The sequence below is a fragment of the Scomber scombrus genome, chromosome 8 (genome assembly GCF_963691925.1).
Source record: "Scomber scombrus chromosome 8, fScoSco1.1, whole genome shotgun sequence".
In the NCBI taxonomy this organism is placed as follows: Eukaryota; Metazoa; Chordata; class Actinopteri; order Scombriformes; family Scombridae; genus Scomber; species Scomber scombrus.
This window is the reverse complement of record NC_084977.1, coordinates 10,879,742-10,904,458: the sequence shown is the minus strand read 5'-3', so window position 1 is coordinate 10,904,458 and position 24,717 is coordinate 10,879,742. Positions and strand designations below refer to the sequence as shown.

Genomic DNA, 24,717 nt, shown 5'->3' with positions numbered 1-24,717 from the left:
ACAATAACAATCCCTTTGTACTCTTTTTACTTTCCTTTTTCTGTTGTACTTTCTCGTCTTACTCGTCTGTTTCTCATCCGCCCTCTTACTCGACCCAGTTACTCTCCGGCCAAGCTCAACAATGACCTGAAACACGGGGCTACGCTGACCTGTTTTTGAAGAAAAAGAGAGAGAAAAAAAACCTTTGAGAGCCACACCAAACTTTCTTCGGACAGAAGTGGTTTAGTACAAACTGTAAATAGGGACGACATCATTGAAAATGCTGTATCAAAATCAGACGAGTCAAGGAAGACATCCATGTTGTTGACTTGAGCCTTTGTCTGTTGAACACGTTATTTTTTACAAATACTCAGTGTTTATTTCTTGACTCTGCTGCATTTTGTTTGCTCTTTGTAAGACATTGTACCTGACTTAAAGTGAGTTATTCTGAAACAGATTTAATTGATTTTCTTTGAATCAGAGCAGTTGTATTTGAATTATTTGATTGTTAGCGTTGTATCTTCTTGTCAGTGTAAGACAGTTACTTTAGATCAGATGCTGAGCCCCCAGAGGAAAATGGAAAACACGTCTTGTTCAGTTCCGTCACATCGCGTTACACATCAGTCACTTTTCAGAATCTCAAACAGCTCTTGTTATGTCAGACATCCACACCTGTCATTGTCAAGGGTTAATCTGAATGTTTGAAATCAGTTTGTTTCTGCTCAGAACAGGAGTCCCACATTTGCTTTGCCTTTCTCTCAAAATTTGTGTTGCTGTATGAATGTGTACTGTGAGTGAATCAAAGTGGTGCACTGGTGGGGAAAGATCCTCTCGCTAAGTCTGTTTCTGCTCCGACCTAATGAAGAGAAATTATGCTGTCAGCCAGGCATGCAAGATTCAGAGAGGGAGGGAGCAGGTTATCTATCCAGATCCAGTGGTACTTTATAGGAAGCAGAAGATATGATGAGTCCATGCGCAATGTTTGAAGAAAAAATGTGGCAGGAATTTTCTAGAAAAGTCAGTCAGTATATTGAAACGGGAAGGTGTTATTTTTGAAACAACCTTAAATCTTAATACAATATAATTTAAGGTACCGTAAGCCCAGTGTCAATGTTCACAGTTAGTTCCACTGCCCCAGAACAACTGCATATCCATGTTAATTTAGTTCTGGCTCATGTGGCTAACAAAACAACCCACAGTTCGGTTCATGCCATCTAATGGTCATTAATTATGACCGCGGAAACTGACAGTCAGATGATGTCAGTGTAAAATGACTGCATAAGATGATTTTTGACTTATGAAGAGGAGAGAGGTTGTGTGGCTAAATTGTTATATGGCAAAAAGTGGACTTTGATGCAGGAGATCACTGTTTGCTTCCTGTTTCCAACTGCATGGTGGGACTTTTTTTTTAAACCATAAAGTTGTGGTGTTTACTGTTGCCATGATGACAAAGGTTGTAACTTAAAAGAAGTATAAACCACTTTACAAGTGATCATTTTAACCTAAACCATGATCTGTCCCTAACCCAAACCAAGTGTTTTTAGTGCCTAAACCTAACCAGACCTTAACCACAGCGTTGTCACACCAGAAAAAAATTTGTTTTTTGTAACAGTTTTGGAAAGCAGCATATTATGATCATTCTGGAGGTCTTCTAATCATGTCTGCTAGAGCTGCTAGAAAGCATAAACATAACTATAGGGTTTTTTTTGCCAGCTGAATTTTAGACCTATATATTTAATTATGAGGATGTGTTGGCATTGGGCTGGTAGTGTACAGTGGGTTTAACTGTAAATGGTGGCAGTGAACCACAGCAGTAAATTGCTAGGCCTTAAAAACAATAATAATAAAAAATAAGATGAAAGATGTTAAAATGCTGCAGCTAGCTGTAGGAAATGTAGAATCACTGTGTAATTAACTGTGTATTCATCACTCTAAGTAATCCCTTTCACATTACAAATTATTATTTGATCTATTTTTGATATGACTTAAGAATATTGACCAGAGCAGCTTTAAATACACAATGAATAATGCATTAAGATACAGATTTTTTGCAATGTACCGGGCTCTGTCTGCCCTTGTAACCCAGGATGAGTTGGACATGTGGTGGAGAACAGACATGAGAACTTGCAGAGACTAATGTTGATGACAGTTGGATCATGAATCAAAGCTGTGTACACTCTCTCTCTCTCATGTCAGTGTGTGTGTATGATGGAGGATGTTGACAGTGGCTGAAGTCCCAGCGGATGATGGAACGGGTCAGTAGAGATTAAGGGTTCCCATTTCTGGGGCAGACCGAGTCTCACAGCTGTTCACACCTGTGTTCACTTCTGCCGTGTCCTGCTTTAAAAAGGGGGATTGAGACAGATAGAACAAGCGCTTTGCTCTCTTTTACTTCCTCTTTACTGCCGGTTTAAATGGGTGTTTTTTAAAGCCAGTGCTTGAGGTTGGAGCTCCTGGGATTATGTCCCAACCACTGTCTTCAACTTTTCTATCCCTCTATCTTTGTGCATTTACCTTCACCAACTCTTACTTTGGTATTTTTCATCTATTGTCCTCAGTAGACATTATTTTCCTGCCTTCACTGTCACTGTCTTTTTACATCTGAATAGTAGGAATAAGAGTTTTCTTTTGTGCAGCCTCAACACTAAAGCAGGATCAGGCTATATAAAGTCACAGGAGGTTAGAGAATCCATCCAGATTGCATTAATTCTATGCCTTTGTTTGTCTCTTCTCACCTTGGCAATGACAACACTCCTCTGCACGGAGAACAATAGTGAACCTGCACCTCTTTATCAGTTTAATTAATCTCTGCTTGCCTAATTAACAAGTTGCATTATCTGCAGAACCATTGAGCTGTGATGAGGAGGGACAGGTTAGGTTGACGGACAGCCAGTTGAAGGTTTAGGGTGACAGACAGGAGGCCCAGAGAACTGTCACAGCCATCAAACCCCTGTCGTTTCGGAGATGTCAGCTGCCACAGGCCTCCTTTATTTCTATCTGTCCTGAAAGATAGATTGACCATGGGTGGATGAAAGGGCAGACAGAGGCCCCTCTCACAGTAAATCAAATCAACGCTGATTCCCAGACACAGTGTAATTACAGTTGTGTAAAGGTTCAGCTGTGTGACAGGTGTAGAAAACTTGCTCGAAATTGATTTGAAGAACTAATAAGGAACTTAATTCAGGCTAGAAAACAGAAGCTAATTCACCATTCCATCTTCTGTGTTGTCGTTTTTTCTTTGCCTCTGCAGGGAATATAAGGTCTGAAACAAAATTATCACAGATTTATGTAAACTGTAATGAGTTGGTATGAATGGATTTTATACTGATTAAGTTCGGCTTGGTCTTTTCTTCTTCTTGGACTTTTTTTTTTTTTTTCTTGTACCAAACACCACATAAAAGTGTGTTTTGTTTGTGATGGCCCCCCCTCTGGGATGTGTATGTTTGTTTGTGTCTTGTCTCTGTGAGGGGACAGCTTGTTTTCTGCTCATCCTCTGGGACTGGTCAGTTGTTGTTCTGTGTCATTTGGAGGTGTCAAGCTTTCTCAAAGCCTTTCTCTCTCGACACTTTCAATTTTGAATGGATGCAAACACACATTGTTCCTCTTCAAATATCTTAACACATTGACCCTCACTCTCAGAGTCATCTGTCTCGCTCTGCATTTTATCTCCTCTATTTGCATCCCTCTCCCCTCTCATCAGTGGTCTTTCTAGTTGGAGCCCTGAGGGCAGACAGTCACAGCCTTATAATTGTGAGTCTTAATTATCAAGATGAGTGACTTAACTGAGGTCTCTGCCAGCTGTCTCTCAGCTCAGCATTGAGCACCACGCCTGAGGGGAGGGCAGTGAGCAAACTATTGAGCTTCTTCACAGCCAGCAGCCCTCTTCCCAGACTGAGCCACCTATCCTAACTGTGACCAAGTCACTCCCCTCACTCACAGCTCACAGCTGAAGCCATCTGAGTTCGCCCGCGATGAAATAATAGCAAAGATGGAATGAGACTGCATCTTTGTGTGCTTGTAGCTGTGACTATTAGATCATGCTCTGTCAAAATGGCAACCGCAGGAGCACAATTTGGTTGAAGTATGTTTAAGGAATTTTTTAGTATGACAAAAGTGATAGACATAAGTCAAAGGAAATTGACTTTGGGGGCGCTTGTGCCTCAAACAGAACATCAGGCGGGTGTAGAAGACAAGCCTCAGCCTTCATAAACACCAATATAATGTTCTTTTCACACAAAGAATTTACACAAAAGGCAAGCACAACAAATAAAAATTGTCAAGGTGAGAAAAAAATCCAAGGGAGCACACTCGCTTAATATCCAAGCATGAAATGAAAAATAATATAACAAAGAAAAAGAGTAAAAACAAGTACCTCCTTGGCCTATAAATTAATACAGGCATTACAAGTTAGGCATTTTAATAAGAAGAAAAAGAGCAGGAATTGACCATTTGGTAAGCCATGTTCATGCTTCTATTGTCACAAACATGCAATTTACAATAATAATAATAATAATAGTGGCAAATTCACTGCATAAAATTCTAAGTATTCTCTGAAACAATGGGTCCTTATCTAGGTACACAAAGGCAGTATTTTCATAGCAACTTAATTTTTCCAGCTGAACAACTGTGATGAACAAATTTTGTCAGCTGTAGTTAGCTATCTGATTAAGCCAACCACCTCCATGAATGGGTTAGCCTTGGTGTCAGAAGTGTGACAAAGACAGAATACAGCAGATGTGTTATCATGAACAGCATTTTTAGTATAACCTTTAACTCCATAAAATAATGCTCCTTGCCTTGGAAGTAATGCTAGGTTACACTTTTGATCTTGTATTTTGGTTTTGAAAAGGCAAACCAAAAAGTTACAACCCTAAAACTCTTTATCACTCTTATTTCAGCCTGCTGCAGAAGGCTTCAAAATTCTGAGAAATCCAAATCTTGACAGGCCTGCTACATCAAGTCAGAGTTGATAAGACATGATTGGACCTTTACTGTAGTAAGGGGTTTTAGCAAGCGGTCAATTCTGAATTGATTAGCTAATGCAATAACTGCTTGTGATGTTTCAGGACAGCAAAGTTAAATATACTAGAGGAGTTTGAATGTCTAAAGAACTCACTTTTCTGTATTTACTGTCAAGACAAATAACTGACAGGTGACCAGTTCTGTGTGTCTGTGTGTACATGTATGAGAATCTTTTTTGCCTTCATGTGCTGTGACAACTGTCTGTGAGGGTAAACCTGATGCATTTAAACACAGCGCTCATCAGCAATGACAAGCTGATAAGAGTGGCAGAGACTGCATAGACACACACAGACAGACTATTGATTTCATGATTAGGGTGTCTGTCTTTGGCTCCTATTAAGTCAGTCGATGGCATTGACGGCACAATAGTGTTGACTGACCACTGGATGTTTTCTAAATGACAATAAAACAGACTGTCATAGCCATAGACTGTATAAAAATAATGGTAGTAGCAACTGTGTTGTCACCTGTTGGTTTGTGGACTCCATTTTGAAGCCTCAAGTTTGGCATTTTGACCATCACCATCATGGTTTTTTGGACCATATTTGGACACGAGTGGGGAGCTGGGGAGGAACTCGCCATGGTCTAAATACAGCACTTCACACACTGTTGTGGTAGGGACTTTTCAATCACAAGGTAGTCATGCCCTAAATCATATCCTACTGTATTGTCTGTGTTACTCTAAATGGGACCGTAATTAACAAAATGAACATCATGGTAGTTATTACCTGGTTCGAGGCTGGCAACATGAAGGGAGGTCACACAAACATATCAGTCAAAAAGTAACTTATTCAACTAAGACAAATAAAAATATAAATTAACTTGTGGAGTGTGTATTTATCAGTCATCAGCAGAACAAGTCAAACAAACAGGCAAAATGGGAAGCACTGTCACATGCTGTACTGAGGAAGACTTGAAACTAATGATTGAGGCCATAAACTCATTAGGAAAGTGTTTACTGAGGTAAAAACTCAAATGAGAAGTAGGGTCATTTTCCCATAGACCTCCATACAAACTGACTTCTTTTTTGGGTTGGTGGATTTGCCCCCTGCTGGCCATTAGAGAGAATGCAGGTTTAAGGCATTTCTGCATTGGCTTCACTTTTCAGATCTGGAGTTACCTGCTTGGCCATAGCTCACTGCACTCATATGTGTTCCAGCATCTAAGCAAGTTTTACTTGATGCAAACCCATAAAGGTGTGTACTCTTGAGTTATTGGCCTTACCCAAATGTTGGTCATTTGCATCATTGTCTTTTTTTCTTATTCTAATCTCCATCTCATCAGATTTTCCTCCTGTGAAATGCTCCATCACTGCTTCCTCTTTTACTATCTAATGTAGAGGGGGAACCCTAGTGGTACCAGTATCACATTGCATCTCTATGTGTTAATTGAGTTGAGACAGTTCATCACTGTCAGGAAAAAGGCTGTTGGGATGGATGGATGGATGAATGAATGGAAACATTTTACAGTGAGAGAGATGAGAGATGAAAGACACGGACAAATGCAAAGCAGAAACCGATGACAAGTGTGTCTTCTTCTCTTTGATGTAAATAATCTGAGATCTGTCTTTTGTAAAAATCCATTAAAACTCTGGGTGTGTTTGTTGCTTAGCTTATCTGGACCATATTCATACAGCCTAAGTAGATACAAAAGCCATCTCCCTCTTTCTGTTTCTCCCCCTCACTCACACACAAGCTGCTGCTTCAAACTACTTCAGAAAAATCAGAGAAGCTCTGGTCATCACGTGCACTGCAGGAGAGCCAGAAGCGAGGTTTACATGACTGACAAACATCACTTCTCTGGCTCTGTTCCTCGCACAACACTTCAGTTTGCAGCCGCTTGTTCATGTCCAAACTGAACACAGGCACAAGATAACTGCAACTGAGCCCATCTACAGCTGTGTTAACATGGTCCACATATATGTATCCATATTTATTGATGTATGTTCTTATGAATTCCAGTCCTGTCATTGTATTATATTCTTTACAAGACAAATGATCATTAAAGGAAACCCTTGTTTGGATCCATTACGTAACTTCGTTGGTGTTTATTTGTTCATTTTGTGATTTAGTATGTTAAGAATTTTGTATGTGAATAAACCATCCTTGTAATTATATTGATATATGGGCATATCTTACTTTGATTAAAACGTTCTACAACTGTCATAGTGTGCACATAACAATGTATTATGACCTTTCCAGAAGTAAATAATGTTACATAGTTTATTGATACATAACAGTACCATTCTAGCATATTGTTATTATTAAAGTAAAATGCTACATTCACACACTGTCAAAAAAAAACTGTTTTAACTTGAGAGTTTTCATTTATTGTTCCAAAATGGTTACCCCAACTGTAAGCATTGTAGTCAGACCAAGAAAATTAAACCATTAAAACCATCTTAAATTAGCAGAATCAATTGTATTAAATTTTAAAATATAAATACTACATCAATCAATCAATCAGACGTTATTTATATAGCACTTTTCATACAGTAAAATGTAGCACAAAGTGCTTTACATAATAAAGGCAAGCAAAAACAAAAGACACACACGCGCACACATTATACCCATTATATTCTGGGATTCTACTGGATTCTGGTTCTAGTATATTTTTCCATGATTTATTTATTTATTTATCTTATACTCACCCTTTATATCGCCCCTCAGATCAGCCTCTGTCTGAAACAGGCCGTTTTAGCTCCTCTCTCTTTAAAGCCCCCCTCCTGGTGCACTCACTCAATCTATGTAAACAAACATTAGTAGTCAAATTTCTTTCTCTTTTTTTCCCCCATAATTTATTCAATATATAAACTTCTTGAATACATCTGTACATGTTTGAGCCAAAATCCAATCTGCAATATGTGAGATAAATCTTAACAACCGTAGCAACCAGGGCTACTGAACAGACGGCTGTTTATGTGTGACAATCATTTCAGCTCATTAGCAAAGTGCAAAAAACATCACAAACAAAGCGTTCAGGGCAGTTTGAAACTCTGACTTTTGACTTGCAGGAAGTATTTCTACATAATGTTAATCTCACGTTTTGGAACTTCACCATGTGTTGCATAGGTATCTGACATCATAACAATAAATAACAGAAAGTTAGATGTAAGTGCCAGAGAACCCTCTCTAACTTGAATCAGAAAGAAAGATAGAAAGTACCACGGGTACTATGTGATCCTGACAGCAGCAGCACTTGATGGAAACTGGCAGGTTTATATATTCTGCCACTGGCAATGACCCGACCATATTATATGGAAATCTGCTCCAGCCCTAACAACAAAACTACACAAAACACTACAAACATATAAAATAATTTAAATTACACTAATAGGCTATCAAATAGTCTAAATTATCTTATATGTTAAACATTACAATATTATCATAGAATACTAGATCATCGAATAAGTACACTAACAACCCAAACATTACACGTTATATATATTTGCACAATCAAGAAACAGTTAACACTATATTCAATACATCATCATTTTGACAAAGGTTATACCACAATGAGCTCATTAAGTTAAGGTTACCAAACTAGCCAAACTGAGTGGAACTGTTTGTCTCCACAGGGCCGGCCACAGCTACAATATCTCTATAACACACACCATTAATACATGCAACAACTTTCAACCCTTCAAGTTGTTTGTTCCTTTTACCAGTACTGTATAAAACTGTGCTACGAAATACTAGAAATGAAGAGGACTGTCATTACAGACAGACACACTATTCCATGTACGTAATGTACTGTATATACCAAAGTTATCTTATTCAAGGCTACTGCTATACTGAAAATGGGTAAAACGTTATCAAACATATGCTGCCTTCAATCTCAACAGTATGAAAAACCTTGAAAGTTTTCACACCTATTCAACATGTTAATCGAAGTTTAAAACCTGAGGCGATGAGGAGGCCTACCATTTGAAAATAAGTGCTGAAAAAGAAACACTCTGATCTAGCCAAGGGCAGTATTCTTCAGCTCCGCACGTCAATTTTTTGTAGAATGATTGTATCGGCCATTTTGTCAAGAGTTTGTTAATCTTTCCTGAAAATTTAAAGAGAAAGATCACTTGTTTTCTCTCTGCCGTTCAAATGTGTGCTCCCCTGTTTTGGTATCATGGTGTTACTGCACGAGTGATAGATTCAGTCTTGCTCTGAGCTGCTGATTCTTTTTCTGTGGAACAATCTGCACCTTTCTGACCTTCCTGCGTAGAAGAAATGCATTTCCAAATCTCACTGGATTAGGTAAACTGTTTTCTCCACACCCGAGATATCAATAAAACAAATGCAATTTTGTTCATCCCCTTTATATTCCATCTCTGTTCTGGCTGCAGTGTTGAAGCACCAGAGTTGGTTGCCAAAGGCAAATCCCTCAGTGGCACAGCTGAAAAAGAGTTGGAGGAAGAGAAGAAAAAAAGAGGAAAACAGAAAAGTGAGAAGGATCAAAAGTAAGAGAAAGGAGTGAAGAGGGCAAAACAGGAAGGAGAAAGAATGAGAGAGATTTAATTTTGGCAGCAAATAGTTAGTGAATACGCCTACTGTTGTACTGTCTAACCTCAGAGACCTTCAGTTCACCTCAACGTCCTCTGATGAGCTGAATGCGATAGTCCTCTCTTATCAGTGGACTGTTTCATTGCCTCACAGCACTGTCTCCTGTAAAAAAAAACTTCCCCTCTCTCTGTCATTTGCTCTGCCTCACTTGCTCGTTGCTCTCATCTCCTTTGATATGTGACTCACTCATTTCATTATTATGCAGAAATACCGGAAGCAGCCACACAGCCAGGTTCTGTTTTCAGTCGACAATCAATCACACTGAATATAGCATCTCTTTTACATCCTCTTCCTCTGTTCTGGCTGGCTGAGTGATGTTTTTCGCTCAGCTCGGCGCACTCCAATGACAGTGCTCATTAAGCCTGCTTACCGGGGAGTTCCTTTTAAATTCACAGCTGAAAATGACCTTCAGCTCTCCTCTGTTGCTGTGCTGCCACTGCAGCACTAAGAGATTTTTTAACAGCAACTTGAAGCCACACTCCAAACAATAGCATCCTGCGTCCTGAAGTGCTGAGAAGGGTCTAATTGCAGTCTTGCAGACTTAGACGACACACCCCCCTGCTATTCTTAACCTAACTAGAACTGTCTCAATCCTTATGCCTAAACCTACCCAAGTGGCTGTTTCTGGCCCTTTTTGAGTACTGTGAGTCTACAGAAAGGCCTACTTTGAAATGTTTACCTCCAAAGACCAGCATGCACTTGTGCACTGTGAGTTGAGTGTCCATGAAGCTCAGCATGCCTGAGCATCCTTCAGTCAGAACTTTCTCATGATAACCTATGAAAAAGCTTCAAAAACAACTATTTATACTCCAGATCTGTCATGATTCTTGTAATATAACTTGGTTTCTGAGATGAGCAGATAAATTAGAGGCATGAAAAGACTGCTCATCATAACCTTGTTCATGGGTCGATATCAGGCCAATCAATGGGGATCTCTGGCCTTATCCTGTATTATCTCCTAATGACGCTGCCAAAGTTCAAGAAGATTATGAAAAGCAACAAAGGGTTTAGCATCATCTTAGGCCTGACAGTCTCTTGCTTACCCTCAGAGCTGCTCTGCTCTTTTCCTCCCAGAATTAGGCTGTCTTTATCTCACATATAAACATAAGAGGCTGCAGGCGAAACACACTTTCTCTTTCTGCATACACACGAGCACTCCAAGCTGCTTATCCAAATCAAAAAAAGATTAATATGCATCTTAACCACATTTATCTTCCTTGTCTTTATTGCAGACAGGTTGTTGAATAGCCTCACCCATGAATCTGCATTCATGCCCGTCTTAATGACGGCTGCAGATGGCGATGCATCGCCTCACTAACAGCTTCTTTTACACACGTATTTGTGTGTGCGTGAATCCCAGCTGAGAAGCAAAGCCAGCAAATGCATCAGCCTGAGCCAGGTCTTTGATATACCGTCACCCTCACATTCTGCTCTGCCAGCTGTGTGTACACCATACAGTGTTTTGTTATGTGACCCCAACTGATGATGTGGAAGTCTGGCTTTATAAAGTTGCTTTAACCCATATCCTTAGTGTGTCTTAGTGTGAGTACATTTTTTCCAGAAGTGTCACATAGTACAGTTTTTAGGTACTTTTCTTGAGTATTCTGCTCTAAAAGATTTTAGAGGGAAATGTTTTGCTCTTTACTCTACGACATTTACAGAATGTTTTACACTGCAGATTCATATTTTATATCAGAAACATGTGATCAGCCTCTAAAGTCAAACAGTCATGTCATGTCATGTTCTTTGTTGTGTCACACATGGACTTAAAAAATATAAAAATAAAAAATACTGTTCCAGTGGTGAAACATTTGACAGACAGAAACGTAAGTTCTTACATATAACACTATAAAGCAAATTAAGAACATTGTCTAGCATAACAAGCTCTGTTTCTATAGCAAATGGTGATGTACCTGAATGAAACTTTAGTTGTTGCTGTTTTTTTTCTTTTAAAACTGGAAGTACATTTTGTTGATAATAGCTTACTGAAAGTATATGTACTTTTACTTAAACCTGCATCAGCTGATTTTTTTGGCCACTTGGGGGCAGCAGAAACACATTATGGACACAAAATTTGTTGATATGGCAAACTTGTTACTGAACAGTTGCTTATTAACACAATCAGCATCAGAGTATTGTTTCTGTCCACCTGTTGAAGTCCAATGTTCACTGTCATTCTGCTCTGGTTAAGCCTAACCTAAATATTTTTGCTGCTAAATGCTCCACTGTGTTCACCAGCTAACTTTGTTTGCCATTTGGTGCTGTGCAGGTAGTGTACAGTGGGTTTTTAGAGCTTTATCTCTGAAAAGAGAGTGAACCAAGACATCAAAGTTGCAGGCGGTCAGCTAAACAATGAGCTTAAACTCCCTATAAAATTTTGTAAAGCCAAGGGCAGCTGCAGAGTCGATAGAGAGGTGATAATTCTCTGCAGGTTTATCACTGCGAGCGACGCCTCTGATATTACACATTATCATTTGATATATTGTTATCATAAAAATATAAATGAATGTAGCTTTAAAATCAATATAAATGTAGGACTTTTACATGTAATTTAGCACTATCGTATTGATACTTTTCCTTTAATAAAGGATCTGAATTATTCTTCCACCACTTTTTCTCCTCGACTGGATTTTCATACTTTGCAAGCAGAAATGGTGGGGAGGGCTGATTTATTTTGCTCTTGACATTTTTAAATCTCTCCTACTTGGGACTGGTCCAGGCTCACTACTGCACTCTGGATTGGTCTATATATGAAAATGGCAGTATAGTGTGGCAACTGAGATGATCTTATGAAATATTAAATCAGAAAGATGTGTGAAATAACTGTCACAAATCGCTAAACAGGCAATGAGACTATATCCACAAAACTGCACAGAAATATCTCAGTTTTTATGGTCAGATGTTTGGCTCTTCCTGCTGGCCTCCTCTGGGAAGTCACTCTAGGTTCCTTAAAAGATGAAAGTGCACACAGGCCGTCAAATGAATTGTAGGTGTTGCGGGACTGGGTTTTTATGACCAAGGTAAGATAAGGTTCAGCAGTTTCTGTACTTCTAGAGTCTCTCAATTCCTCCTCTCTCTTGCAGGACCACAAAAGCTCACTGACCAGTCAATTTCTGCATGCCACTGCAGAGCCAAATACCCTTGAGTCTTCCTGCCATTCCCAGTACCCTGCATTCCAGCCACTTTTCTGCCTTTCCCTCCTTTCAGTCTTATCTTTCTGCCTTCATTTTATTTCTTCAAACCCCCTTTTTTCCTCTCACCTATCGCTTTTCCACATTTCTTATTCTCTCTGTTGCTTTCCTTGTCCTCCTCTCTGCTGCCTTTCACTCTGTCCTTCCCTGTGATTTTGTGTTTCTGCTGAGGTTGTCTTCTTTCGTTCATCTCTTTCTCTCAGACACACAAACACCCAACCGCCTATCTACACACACAGAGAGAGAGAGAGAGAGAGAGAGAGAGAGAGAGAGAGAGAGAGAGAGAGAGAGAGAGAGAGAGAGACGCTCATTCTAACACAAATGTTTTGAACTGTTTCATTAACCTCCCACTATTCTCTTTTGACCCAATCTGGGATTGCTGAAAAAGCCCAGCAAGTAAACCAGTGTGACTCCCACTCTTGGCGTGTGAGTGTGACAGTTATCTACCAAAAAGGGGAGAGATGGAAGTTCGACTGTGCTGAATCTAAAGCACACTTTTTTTTAGTGGCACCTATAGATAACAGCCTCTCCCATTCATTAGCCACAGCACATTCTATTAGATGGTTAACACTTTCAATTAACTCAAACTCTGCTGCCAGTTTAATATGCCCTGCACCCCAGGGGAAACCTCTCACAATTTGGCCAATTAACCATCTCCACAAACCAACTGCTTCCAATGCATAATATGTATCACTGACAGCCGAATTATACACAGAATGCATAAGGCATTAAGGGAGATCGTTTGGGGAGATGGGGTAATTTCAGAAGCTATTTCCCAAGGGCTAATGTTGTATGAATATGGTGTTTGTTTGTGTGTTCAGTCATAACAATGTTGAGGTCTGATGCAAAGTAAAACTTAATTCCTGTGGGGATAGTCTTCAGGAGTCACATTGCTCTTCGTCTTAGCTGGCAATGTACATAGTCCAAAAATGAATTATGTTCGGATGTTTGTAAAGGATGAACAAAAGCTTTCACCAGATCTGAATGAAGACACTTTTTGCTAAAACATTAATGGGCTCTGAATCAATCAAAATATGTCTAGTTTCTAGTTTTTGGTTTGTTTGTTTTCTTTGTATTAAAACACTTTACGCTTCACTCTTGGGTTTATTTACACATTTAAATGACAGTGTTGATTAAAACCAAGGCAACAACTGAAATCTGAGATTTTAGAACACATTAGTGCCATCAGAGGAAAATAACGAACCATTTCTGAAACATAACCACAATATCTGTAGTCTGTGTTTTCAAGGCATAAAAAACGAGTTGCCATAATTGAGGTAGCCTTTTGGATGAGCTGCATTCTAAATAGGCATTTAGGCATTATTAAATAAAATATATTATACTAAATAGGTAGATCTCAGGTGTTTTCTTAGGTACCAAGATTTCATCATTTTGGTGTAATTCACTTTAAAATGTGTGTCTTGGCTTCTCTTAGTTTTACTAATAAATACATCACAAGAACAAATCACAGTGAAGTAGACATTAAAATGAAGTAGACCACAAGATGGTGCTGATTGTTACCTGGGAGTAACAAGCAGTGCTCCATCCACAGGTCTTAATGGCCGGGAGGGCACATACCAGGTTAATAAATCAGAGATATATTTAGACACAAGGCTGTTTAAGGACTTAAAAGTGAGCAATAAGAATTTTAAATCAATGTGAAATCTGACAGGGAGCCGCTGTAGGGAGGCGAGCACAGGGCTAATGTGACCATGCCTCTTTGTTCCAGTAATAAGTCAAGTAGCAGTATTTTGTATCAATTGGAGATGGTTGGATTGGAGTATTTTGTTCTGGATGAAATGTGACCAAACAATATTTTTGAATTGATCATAAAAAACAGAGATTAGCATCAAATATTACCCATAGATTCCAAGCAGCCTACTTAATATTACTCAACGGATCACCAAGATTAGCACCAAAGGAGCTGATGAAGTTTGGGAGGCTGAATAGAATGACTAAGGATTATCATCATTTCAACATGATCATCAACATTTTGAACATCCAGGATTTAATATCAAACTGGAAAATTCTATAATTTGCCAGGCTGCTGGGATCTGTGGATTTTAATGTTGGATACAACTGAGTGTCTTCAGCATAAAAATGATACAGCAAATCATGATTCAGAAGAACATGGTCAGGAGGCAGCGTGTATAAGGAGAACAGAAAGGGGCCAAGAACAGAACCATGCGGGACATCATGATTCAATTGAGCCATCAACGAAGCAGAAATACCCAGAGCAATGGAAGAAGATATGCTGGAGAGGTATGAACGTAAAAAAACTGAGAGCTGAGCACCTGAGGCGTACCCAAGTTTCTAAGCGTTGTAAGAGGATACCATGATCAACTGTGTCAAATACAGCACTCACATCTAAAAGAGCTAAAGCCAAACAGTCATCTCTGAAGCAGCCAGCAGTAGACCATTAGTAACCTTAACAAGAACTATCTCTGTACTATGAGGTGCTCTAAAACCAGACAAAAAAAGAGTTTTAAAAAACACTATTATTATTCAAAAAATATATTAGTTTGGGGGAAATTACTTTCTCCAGAATGTTAGATTTTAAAAAGTAAATTTAGAGATTGGTCTGTATTTACTTAAGGACAGGAGGTCAAGAATTAGGTTCCTTTTGTCATATCTCGTCAGGGCTTTTTATGTTTGTGTTTGGACTCTTATTTTAATTCCTGTTTTATTTTGAAATATTTTCTCCTTGGTTGATTACCTCATGTGTTTCACCTGTCTTGTTTTACTCACCTGTGTCCAGTTTGTAATCATCCCTTGTGTATTTAAGTTCAGTCTTCAGATCAGTCAAGACTGCTATGTTCTGTTACTCTATTTCAGCTCCTTTTAATTTTGTGTTTGTTTATTTGGGTTTTTTTTGCCTACACCTCCCATATTAAAGACCTTTTTTTCTGTCTGTCCTGCTGTTGGTTTTCTAGACACCAAATAAATTATCCTCAAGATTTCTGGACATCAATTATCAGAAATAGGCTAATCTAGCATCCTAAATTGCTTTCTGATAAATAAACATTAGATTTTTACGGGTATTATGTGTTATTTTGACCGATTTATGTTCACACAGGTGATAGAAATAACAGCCTGATTACCAAAGGATGTAATTAGCCATCCAGATGCCTTGTGTGTGTGTTTTGTAAGAGTGTACATAAAGGACTTTCTAACCCATCACTTCTGTTTGCCCCTGATGAAAGCCTAAGCTGTAACACTGGGCTTGAATTCAACATAATGCTACTTAAATGAAGATTATGTAGAGAGAGTGAAGTCTTTTGGGTAATCCCTCTTCTCCAGTTTGTTCTGTTCACAGATGACCACCAGCAGCACAAATCTGTTTTGGTCATGAACACCTTACCAAACCAGTGTTTTCTTTTTATTCACCCAGTTTTGTGCGAACTCGGGGCTAGTAAAAATGTTATCCCACTCTGTTTGTACAAGTACATTAAACTAGATTATGTCTACTATCCGATTCTGCTGAATTGTGCTCTGGTTATATTGTGAAGTTGGGAAATCTAGGATGGGTTTCTTAAAACAAAATTTGAATATACTTTAATTTATTTTTACATCATTAGCAAGCTTGCACAACCACACAAGTGTTCTGACTCACGACTGATTTGTCTGATTTGACCTCTGCTCAGGTTGAAGTTGTAGAGGAAATATATAGCCCCACCATACTCCATATAAACTGTATGTACCATCAAACTCCGATTTAAACTTGAGACAGTGATAATGTATTTATTGATTTATTAGAACCGTCGTTAGTGTTATTTGTTACAACTTGATTTTCTTTGGTATGACAACTCAAACTGTCTGCTATAAAAAGGATGTAGAGATAAAGGTAATTCCTCCCATTCCAACAGGTGAACAAATATAACCAGGAGAGTCAGGAGGATGTCAATCAAACTTGTTCAGTGCAGAGAGGTGGTCTAATCAGGCATAAGTGAAAACACCTGTGAGGGTGCACTAACTGTGTGAAGGGCCTGCCAATTAATTTCTTTCAATATATCTGACCTCTGTCATAGGTTGATAAATGAGAGCCAAGTGAGAGCCAGCACCGTCCCATCCCTTTGTATTTATTGTGTGGCAGTACTGTTGTTAGTAGGTCACCTAATTTCATTTAATTTCATGCTCAGAGGAAAAGGTGATGAGGAGGCCTGATGAATTGAAGACAGCACTGTAATCTTAAGAGCAAAGTAGTTTAAAAGCTTTAAAAGCTCAAACATTTTGCTGCAATGCCAACTACATGTCTCTGCTCCATCCTTCTACCTGTCTGACTTTTCTCACTATCTTTACATCAAATGTTCCTCACCATCCTCATCACTGAGTTGAATGAACAAGCATTAATCAATGCCAGTAACTGTTCTACTTCATGAGGACTTTCTACTGCCTGACCTGTTGTGCTCACTATCTGTGGAGTGTGTGGTTTCTTTGAGGGAGAGTTGGTCCAATATGTAGCTACTATTACTGTTATTATGCTTGTTAACAAAATTGTTCTGAATGCAGTTTTGTCATTCCTGCGTACCAAAGAGCTGGCGGTTGAAATTACAAGTAGTGGCTGTTATTTATGATGACCTTGCTCTTAGATAAGATGGAGGTAGCTGCTAAATGCCATGCAAAGTGAATCTCAAATGGGTTGTCATCACAAACCTGTGCACATAAAAACCATCTAAATTACTCCAGTATTGAAATGCAGAATACATAATCCTCCATAAATTATAAAAGGCATAGTGCATCAAGCAAGACTTTGCTTATTAATTTAGTGGCTGTGACTCTAAATTTACACAGACTAATGGGGCTGGTGAGAGTACTCAGCAAATCATTAAAATCGTCAACTTTGATCATTGCGGTCATTTCAGAACATCTTTTCCTCTTTGTTTTTTTTAAAGCAAAAGCTGTCAATGAGCTGCAAACAGACATGATTTTTTTTTTCAACTCAAGTCCAACACTCTTATTATTTCATGATGTTGGACTTGCCATGAACTTGACTTTAATTGCATGCTGCCAGTTGCTATGACGATGACATGGTTTGTTCTTCTGTGTTGGCAAAACACCAATACGCTCCCACTCAGAGTCAGGTTCACTGCTCGCTTGTTTCTCTCACTGGCAAGCACTTGAACACATGAGCGCAGCATATATACTCCAGAATGAAACATTCATCATTTATCAACTGTGAGCTATAGGCATACAATTGATTTGTAACTATTGATAATGATTGTTAACAGGGATTTGAGTAAGTAGTGTCATTAGGTAATTCTCAGTTGGAAAACATTTCATATATCCTGTATAGTGCTTTAAAATACTCTACTGGACAGATTGAACACCACACTTGATCGGATGTTAATAATAGTGGAAAGTGCAATGACATTGGTCCAAAATCTGAGATCTGGTGACGGGCGGGCCATAACTTATGATTCTCCTTTCTTTTCTTCCTTATTTTCAGAAAATCTCATGTGTAAAGTCAAATCAACAATATACTGATGTCGGGGGGCTAGTGCGCATGCGAAGGATGTAGACGTGTTTACTTGGTGCTCCTCTCCGCGACTCGCAAAATCATCTTTATACCGCATCTTTTTTGCTCACAACCCACAAGTGTGTGTATATATCTCGCTAAGAACGCTATCAAACCGAAAATCCAACATGCCGAAGCCAAATGCCCCTAACAAAGCCAAAACCACCAACATCCAAGCTACCGGAGCTAGAGCTAGCATTAGCAACATCCAAGCTACCGAAGCTGGAGCTAGCATTGGCAACAGCCAGGCTGCCGGAGCTGGAGCTAGAGCTAACATTGCTAGCAACAGACCTGCTAGCAACTCTCCCGTCAAGATGGACATGTCTCCGGATAAAACTTATGATATGTGTAAGGAACTGTGCAAGGAGGTGTCAGAATCAGTCCTACGCTGCATTAATGAACGTTTCGACGCCTTTGAGGCTAAGTTTCAGTCGCTCGCAGGCCGAATTGCAAGCCCGTGTGGCTGACCAAGAGCAAGCCGCTAGCGACCTTGACACCCGTATGCTGGTGCTTGAGGCTAAATGCACCGAGCTGGCGGGACGCAACACTCAGCTTCAAACCAAGGTACTTGACTTGGAGGCCCGTTCCCGGAGGCACAACATAAAGATTGTGGGGATACCAGAGGGTGAAGAGGAAGGCAGACCAACTGAATTCTTCTCCAGTCTACTCCCCAAACTGCTCGGTGACGAGCACTTTCCGCATCCCGTCAAAGTCGACCGGGCGCACCGCTCCCTCCAGCCGAAGCCGGCTGTCGGCGCAAAACCGCGCACCATCTTGGCGCGCATCCACCACTTTCAGGAGAGGGAGTTGATTCTTCGCCTTGGCAGACAACTATTTGTTCAAAGCAGCTAAACAGCTGCTCGCAGCACTGGGACCTCTCTATATAATGTTGATTTAGGTTATGATACACCTGTTATTTACAATGGCCCGTTTTGAGCTGCTGCCATGTCCACACAGTCCGAGGTGCTGATACTGTTTACTTTCATTGCTTCACTTGCTATCGCGGTATGTTATAGTTCATGTTATTATAAAGTCGCGGGGAGGGGAGGAGTGGTAATATTCTAGTTATTTGCCCAGTAGCTCCTTTTGAGACCAATACGGGATGCTATGTGCCAAGTTCGGGCAGGCACACGGCGGGATGGGAGGGGAGAAATGTTATTGTTCCACCCTTTTTTTTTTTCCTTTCTTTTTTTCTTTTCAGTCAGTGCTTTACTTTAATATTCTACTTGGATGTACAGGTCACATTTGTCTTCTGGAAGGGGCAATATCTCTGTAAAATCATTTGCAATTGATGAACAGAGTGGTGAAATTTGTAAGCTTTAATGTGAATGGGTTAAACGGTCCTGTCAAACGGAAGAGAGTCCTAACACATTTGAAAAAACTGAAAATAGACATTGCTTTTATCCAGGAAACCCATTTGACATCCCTGGAGCATAAAAAACTGAAAAGGGATTGGGTAGGACATGTAATTTCATCATCCTTTAACTCTAAAGCCCGAGGAGTGGCTATCTTGATAAATAAGAACACCCCTGTTACAATTGGAGAAACTGTTGTCGATACATTGGGGAGATATGTTTTAGTGAATTGCCAGATTTTCTCAGAACCCTGGACTCTCTTAAATTTTTATGCACCGAATTATGATGATGAGTCATTTGTCCAAGACATATTCTTGAAGGTGTCAGGAGGACGGCAAAATATTCTTATAGGGGGTGACTTTAATTTCTGCCTGGATCCTGTTCTAGATAAGTCAGCTCTATCAGTATCCAAGTCGAAAGCTGCCAAAATTACCACAGAATTTATGAAAGAATTGAACTTAACTGATGTGTGGAGACAAATGCACCCTCAAACCCGGGATTATTCTTTTTACTATGGTCGCCACAACTCTTTTACTCGGATTGATCTTTTCCTGTTAGCAACGCAGCTGATTCACAGAGCAGTAGAATCTGAGTACCTATCTAGAACACTATCAGATCACTCACCTCTGACCCTATCCATTTATATGCCTGAAAAAGCTGCTACTATGTATAGGTGGCGCCTGAACCCTACTCTCCTCCAAAAGCCAGATTTTTGCAAATTCATAAGAGAACAGATTGGGCTATTCTGCGAGACAAATTGTGCTTCTTCTCCCAATAGTTTTATATTATGGGACACACTTAAAGCCTTTTTAAGGGGACAAATAATCTCTTATACCAAAGGTATCAAAAAGAAATACATGGCAGAAATAGAAGAATTGGAAACCGACATTTTGAAACTGGAAAAAGAGTTTCAACAATCAAGGTCTAAAGAAGTACACCAGTTATTGGTAAATAAAAAGCTTAGATACAATACTTTGCACACTTATAAAATTGAAAAGAATATTTTGAGAAGCAAGCAAAGATACTATGAATTGGGAGAGAGGGCGCACAAAGTTTTGTCTTGGCAACTAAAAAAAGAAGAAAGCTCTAGGATGATTAATTCAATCCAAACTGAAACAGGCTCTGTATCATATAACCCAACAGAAATTAATGATACATTTAAACAGTTTTACACAAATTTGTACACATCAGAACCACCGGAAAATTTGAGTAATATTGATGAATTCTTGTCCACGATTGAACTGCCCAAACTTGGCCAGGAAGATCAAAATATTCTCGACCTGCCCTTTGCACAGAAAGAAATTGAAAAGGCTCTGGGCTCATTGCAGGCAAACAAATCACCGGGAGAAGATGGATTTCCCCCAGAATTTTACAGGGAATTTAAGGATTTACTCCTCCCACTCCTTATGGACGTCATCAACTTAGCCTCTAAGACCCAGACACTCCCTGAATCATTCTCTACTGCCATAATTACTGTGATCCACAAAAGAAACAGAGATCCATTGAAATGCTCTTCCTACCGGCCGATTTCATTGTTAAATACAGATTATAAATTGATTTCCAAGGCTCTGGCTAACAGACTTGGCCAATACCTGCCACAATTAATAAATCCAGACCAGTGTGGCTTTATTTCAAAGCGCTTCTCAGCAAACAACCTATGTAGGCTTTTTAATATTATTCATTTAACAAAATCGGAAACAGAACCCAGTATAGCTGTGGCTTTGGATGCTGAGAAAGCCTTTGATAGGTTAGAGTGGCTATATTTATTTAAAGTGTTAGCCAAGTTTGGATTCGGCCCATTATTTATTAGTTGGGTTCAAACTCTCTACCATAAACCCCAGACAAAAATCAGCACCAATGGACAGATTTCATGTACATTCCCTTTAAGTAGATCAAGTCGACAGGGATGCCCTCTGTCTCCAGCACTTTTTGTTCTTGCAATTGAGCCCTTGGCCGAAGCAATTAGACGAGATCCTGATATAAAGGGCTTTCAGGTGGGTCAAGCAGCTCATAAAATTAATCTTCTGGCAGACGACGTCATTTTGTACTTAAAAGACCCTAGCAATTCTCTTTCCAAATTACAAACTGTATTGGAAACTTATGGTAGTATTTCAGGTTATAAGGTGAAATGGAAAAAGTGAAATCATGCCATTGACTCATTTTGATCACTCCGAGCTCCGGCGCACAAGTCCGTTTAGATGGCCTACGGATGGTATAAAATACCTTCGGATATTTGTAGACAATAACCTTAAAAACCTGTACAAATTGAATTATCTCCCACTGCTCAGTAAAATCGAAAATGATTTACGTAGATGGATGGGCTTGCCTCTGACCTTGATTGGTAGAGTCAACTGTATTAAAATGAATGTACAACCAAGATTGCAATACTTGTTTCAATCTCTGCCCATTCCACTACCACAGTCCTTTTTCAAAGCTCTCAATAGACATGTCAGAGAATTTTTATGGAATTGTAAAGTACCCCGGATATCCATGGGAAAGCTAACATGGGACTATGGTTCAGGGGGACTTCGACTACCAAGTTTTAAGAACTACTTCTTGGCAGCTCAAATGAGGTTCATCTCTTCCTTTTTTGGGAGCGGTGACGCCCCCTCTTGGACTCAAATTGGACTACACCCCCTGAAAGAAAAGGTCCATAGTGACTTCATTTATAAGCATAACTCTGGAACTGTGAACAAAAGGACAGACAACCCTATATTGAGGCATCTGATAAAAATTTGGTATGAGGCTCACAAAAGTCTTGGATTGAAGGTGGGACTGTCACCTAAAACACCTTTAAAGCAAAATGATCTTATACCCATGACTCTTGATAATAAGATTCTGGACACGTGGCATCATAAAGGAATCCAACACTTGGAGGACTGCTTCGATAAGAGACTATTTATGCCATTTGAACACCTGAAGAGGAAATATAACTTGTCTAATCAAACTTTTTTCTGTTATGTTCAACTAAGATCCTTTCTGAGGGCTAATTTGGGTTCTGAAATGATTTTGCCTGTCATGAATGATGTTGAAAAACTTATTTTTGAAGGAAACACACACAAACTTATTTCTAAAATGTATCACCTGTTGTTGACTGAGGGCCCCAAACCAGGATTGCATAAATCTAGACTGAAATGGGAGTCAGATCTCAATATTACAATTGATGAACAGCTGTGGACAGATTTGTGTCAAAACAGCTTGTCAACTGTTATCAATGCCCGGTATAGATTGATTAATTATAATATTCTACATCAACTATACCTAACCCCAGAAAAATTGCATTCATTCAAATCTAACCTGTCAGAAATATGTTTCAGATGTGACACTGAAATTGGCTCTTTTCTGCACTGTACCTGGCTGTGTGCGAAAGTGAGGCCTTTCTGGCATGATATCTGTTCCACTTTAACCAAGATCACAGGAGTTAGTGTTCCAAGGGACCCAGAACTTTGTTTATTGGGAAACTTCACAAGTATAAGCAGTTCTATGAACAATGCACAACTCAAATTCATGGAAGTTGCCCTATGTGTTGCTAAGAAGTGTATCGCAGTGTCATGGAAATCTGATTCCCTTCTTCTTATTGACAGGTGGTCTTCTGAGATGAATAGTTGCATTCCCCTGGAAAAAATCACTTATTGTCTTAGAAAACGATATAACGCCTTTTTGAAAATATGGCAGCCATATCTAGACCATATCGGTACATCTGTTACACCAAGTACTTAGTGGTTTGTATTGACCTTGCACACTGACTGACCCTTTTTTTTTTTTCTCTCAGGGTGGAAATGGGTGGGTGGTGGGGTTACAGAGCAAGGAAGGTTATCCTCCATGTTTTGTGTTGTGTCTTTATACTGTTGGTATATGGATGTTTGTTTGTATATTGCATATATAAAAAACTGGAAAATAAAATATTTAAAAAAAAAACAATATACTGATGTCTGATACATCGTATTCCTCTGTACCGTAGACCTCCATTGTTGTCCAAAACCTTATTAAAAAAACCTTCGATAAGCCACACTATTGCACTGGGTGACATTTTCATTCACCCTGAAGGAAGGTTGTTTAAATTGCTCCAAAACATTTTCAGTCTCTGGACAGTAGTTCCTTATACAGCAAACACCACTGTGCATGTGTAGGAATATCTGCACAAACACAATCTAAGTTTGAAAGATTGAATAATAAATATTCACACTTATTGATCAGACTCTGACCCAGACAGAAAATTCTTCAAAGAACTTTAGTATAAAGTCAAGAGGTTGTATTATGTTGCACAACAAGCTAGCAAAGCTCTATAAACGCGACTGAGTATTCAAGCATGCGCAGTAAGTGGCATCTGCTTTAGACGGAACTATTCTCCTGAGACTGAAAATACAATCACTGTTATTTGTCTCTTCATACTTCTGCATATAGAAAAAAATACATTCCAAACACAGTTATGTTGTTCAAATCAACAACTTCCGAGAGTTTTATTTTTCTTCCAGAACATCCATCCATTCAGTAGTTGCAAACATACTCTGTAATAAAGATCACTGCATATAACATTTATAGTGCAATCAGTGGCCCAGGTAGCGTATTGAAGTATGTGAAGAAAACAGCAATTATTGTAGCCTTGTATTTATGTTAATTAAGCCTCAGCGACTAGTCTCAGCCAAACAATTCATGCTCGTTTAATTCTAAACTAAAATGCTATCATCAAAGAAAGCTCTTTTTGAATAAGTGCAAATATTTTAGAGCCAGTGCAGTACTTACTACTCAGCCTGTTCAGCTTTCTTATGGGATTGCCAGGTCTTGGTTAATGAGAGAAATTACTTTGTGCCTTTGTTCTGCATTGTGCCAGAGGGTTTCTAACCAAGCATGGCACCCAGATACAGGCAATTACATTTGGTACAATCAAAACTTACAGGACATCTTGGATTTGTTCCATACAGTCAGGTAGATCATCAAGTCTCACTCAGTAATGAATGTTGGGATTCTGGCTCAGGCTAGGGCTCAGGAGCCAAAATATGATCCACACACACGTAAACAAGAATATTCATGGCAGATTCTGATCTGACTGTGCCTAAGTAATGATCAAGCTGCTGTTTAATCTCAATAGCTTTCCGGCG

General features: G+C 39.2%; 1 protein-coding gene across 1 annotated transcript in view; it reads right to left on the bottom strand.

Annotated features, from left to right (window-relative positions):
* ubxn6 (UBX domain protein 6) overlaps nt 1–24,717 on the bottom strand; it is a 409,082-nt gene that overhangs the window by 89,502 nt on the left and 294,863 nt on the right. The window lies entirely within an intron of this gene.